This window comes from Cupressus sempervirens, chromosome 6 (genome assembly GCF_028749045.1).
Source record: "Cupressus sempervirens isolate cs-2001-9-10 chromosome 6, ASM2874904v1, whole genome shotgun sequence".
Classification (NCBI taxonomy): Eukaryota; Viridiplantae; Streptophyta; class Pinopsida; order Cupressales; family Cupressaceae; genus Cupressus; species Cupressus sempervirens.
In genome coordinates, this window is record NC_143123.1 from 572175127 (window position 1) to 572179180 (window position 4054).

At 34.4% G+C, this 4054-nt stretch overlaps 1 pseudogene; it reads right to left on the reverse strand.

The window, feature by feature from the left end:
* Nucleotides 1-2397: 2397 nt before the first annotated feature.
* Nucleotides 2398-3015, reverse strand: LOC149553551 (uncharacterized; annotated as a pseudogene).
* Between the last annotated feature and the right edge of the window lie 1039 nt (nt 3016-4054).

A 4054-nucleotide genomic window follows, 5' to 3' on the forward strand; every position in this document is an offset into this window, starting at 1 on the left:
TTAGTGATTAGTGCCTTACCCATTGAAACAAAGAGTCATTACCAGAAAGATGACCTAACTTGATTGCTTTACAATTAAGTTTTTCAACTAAAATTTCCAAATTCCATTCTTATGAAATATCCCCTTCATACAACCAGAAACCTTATCAGAACATTAAAGCATTTACTTAACTCCTTGAGTCAAAAGAAAACCTTATTCACTCAATCTCAAAGTTAATAGCATATGAAGAATCGAGAGATAGAATAAGATAACCTAGATAATTTATGTAAATCCCCTCTTATATTCATCCTTGGAAAGACTGAGTACATAAACTGGTAACACTAAATGAAACTCAAAATACTTCACATGATCTAGCATCAATTTCCATTATCTCAGAATAAGAATACATGAAAATGAAATGAAAATCTACACAAGAGTGGATGTGTGGCCTTCACTAATAGATCGTAGCTCACTAGATAGGAAGGAAAACCAACAACAACCATGGTTTCATGGTGAAAACTGAACCCTGCTAGTATCACAGAGAAAACTACCAACCTAGTATCACAGTAGTGAGAAACTTCTGTAAAACTGGAACCCTTACAATGAAGAAAGAAAGAGAAAGATATAGGAGGAAGTGAATTCTTAAATCTATTCTACCTCTAACATGTGTCCACTTGGAAAACCTCCTCAAGAAGTTAAAATAATCTCTCTAATCTCTTTCTGTAATTGCAAAATCAAATCTTCATCATTTTGGCTCTCAAAAGCACAAAATATCTAAGATATTCGATGGAAATAATAACTGATTGCAAAAGACAAATAATTCTAAGAAATTACATCAAAATCAAGCAAATTATGAAATACTTGTAGCAAAACACATCATTATGCATCAAATTTTGAACAAAATGAGCCAAAAAAGCATATCAAATGCATCCCAACTGAATTTTGTAACTGCATTGATGAAATCATTGCATGTAACTAAGCATCTTATTGAAAAGACAAAACCCCTTGTAGCATGCACCAGTGACCACCTATGTAAAAACCAGTTCCAAAAATGGATAGCTCATTTCTTCCTGGTTCTAACGGTATGCTACACTACATATTTTAGATTAAAATTTCCCTCCTACAGTTGATTTAAAAATCTAGCTCCCAAATTGTGAACAGAGTTAAAATTGAAAAATTTAAAAGTTTATATAGTTAAACTATTTAAAACTTTAAAATCATTCAAATCTATGAATTTTAAAATTTCATGCGTTGAACCAGTTTTATATTTTAATTTTATATTCATTTTACTTCCCTCTGCCATTACTGCCTAATCCACCAATGCTAAGTGTCCATTTCTTAATCAAGCATCATTACCCAGTGGATCCCACACCATTTTAGACATTTGAAATACTTCAAATTTTCCTATGCATACAATAAACACATTAATATTTTATTAATATTTCAAACCTTCTCCCATAGCATCGAGACCCCTTCACTTTATCTTTACATGCTTACACTATTCGTAGGAGCGTAAGGCCTTTACACTCTACCTCCCACTCAAGCACATCGTAGCATCTCAAACATTGATTTTTTACCTTTCGATCTCTTGGGGTGGTCATAGCATCATTTAGGCATAACATTAGAGGTCTTTCACTCTCCTCCTCATGAAATCATGATGTACTTCCTAGAATATGACACATGTCCTCCCTACCTGTGAGGTTTGGTAAAAACTTCCCTTAGTCTTTGTGCCTAGCTAGTCAACCACAGGCCCCATTCATAAGCCTATGTTTCAAAAGTGCTTTTCTCTTAGACATTTAACATGGGAGTGCTTTTGAATTTAAATGTTAAAAGATCTTTATACCAACTCAATGTGGAATATATCCTTTTAAATGCATTTTCTCTCCTCTGCTCATGGTGAAAAGTCAGAGGCTTCCTCCTATCGACTAGTGGCTTCTTCCTTGCATGGAACCTCCCTTTAACCAGCTCTGCTTCATTCCAAAAGCTTTCATATGGTTTAGGTTTTTTAACAAAACCATACTCAATGTTTTTAAAGATAATTAGGCATCTTCTTCTTTATGTTGTGCCCCTGTATTGAAATGGTTTCCTCATTGAAACGGCTTCCCCTCTTCAACTGTGGCATCTCTCCAATGTTTATGTGGATTCTTCCTTCGATGGCATGGGTGGTTCTTCATTCTAGAGTAGCCACAGTGTCTACTCTATTCTCTACATGGTTTCTCCAATGCCTGCCACCGATTTGTAATAAAAATACAAATTTCTTTCAAAATATCTGGGTGCCACCCTTGCAAGGCTATTCTCCTACATATTTTTTCATTTTTTTATGGTGACTTCTACCTTATTACTATGGCTTGCTAAAAAATGTGCGATCTCCCTTGTCTACTGCCTGAGCACGGGTTCTCCCCTATTATGCGTGTTCTTCTACTTGGCTTTTTTTTCTAGTTTCTGCGAGAGCTTAACAAACACATCTACAACATCCAACTTCCCTGTTTATCTCATTTATTCTCTAAGTCAATAAAATAAATGAGGCCTAGCTACTTGTGAAAAATTAGCAAGGAATTTATCATAACTGAAATGAGGAGCCTTCATGCCCTTCTCAATCATTCTTTCAATGTAGGTGCATGTCTCATACGATCGCCCTTCCCTAAAAAGTCCTCCAATAAGCACAATGTACAAATTGACATCAGGACTGCATCCATTCTGAGCCATCTATTTCCATATATCAAAGCTCTTTTCAAATTTACTCATGCTAAAATATAATTTCATAAGCATGTTGTAGGTGTGAATGGTGGGTTTGAATCCATATTATGTCATCTCATCATAGAGTTTAACAACTTCATCTAGTTTATATAGATCCACCATGACTTTGATTAGAGCATTGTAGATCTGGCAGTCATGAGGTATCCCTCTCTCTTTCATTTCTAGAAGCAACTTATAGGATTGATCCAAATTCTCAGCATTGCCACTACCAATTATCAAACAAGTATAAATAGAAACATCTATTGGACATCCATTTTTATCTCCATAATAGGAATTCATGAAGTCTCTAAAAGAGGTACAAGGATCATAATTCAAAATTCCTAGTAGCTGACTAAATTCCTCATCATTCATATTCTCCTAACTTGCAGATTCATATGGCAATTCTTGAGTCTTCAGCTCCATGTTATCATTTTTATTAACAAATGTCAGGTGAATATAATATTGATTAGACCTTCCCTGCAAAGAATCCATTGACCTATCAAAGCCAACATTGTCATCAATCTTATCAATCTGGTATAATTAGTCAGGCCCCAAAGTGGGTCTGGGTAAAAAAAAATTTATTTCCAAATGACTGAACTACAAAACTAACTCATTCATCCTCTAGCACTAATTTGAAACAAATTTGACCACTAAAAATGAGTTTGTAGCTCATTTTACATCTTTTTGCAAACTGTCAATTATGTGTTAGGAAGTCCTTTGGCTGGCCTTAAAAAATGATCCAAATAGATAACTTGGCTCTAGGAACTGACACACTGATTCTTTTTTCTGCAATCTCTTACCCTATTGAATCTCATCTCATGATGAATTATCAATCAGAAGATATTGATTGTCAAATTTGACCTCTCATAATTGCCTACATGAAAACATGTCATAAAGCAATAAAACACGTTTGGATTTGGCTTTGAAAACTAGGCAAATAGGCACTTGGTAAAAGAAAAACTGGGGCATTTTTTCACTATCATAAGGACAATATGAATCTACAATTTAGGCTCATGAAAAATAACAGGATGCATTTGGCAAAAGGTCAAAGTGGGCTACTCAAATTTTTAGATTGGAAACACTTGATAGAAAAGTGTGCAAATAGATTCATCAAGTCTTGCAAACTGGCACACTTAAGGTAGTTTTAGAGGAAAAAACAATGGTACAATCCATTCAATATCACCTATCATGGATTTTGAGATATGACATCACAATTTACTAACACTAGTAAAATGTTACAAGTTGCATTTGGAATCGCATTTGAAAATTGATCAAACAAATTTGTCATAAGATCAAAATTGAAACATAGTAAGTCTATGACCTCTAAAATGCAACACAA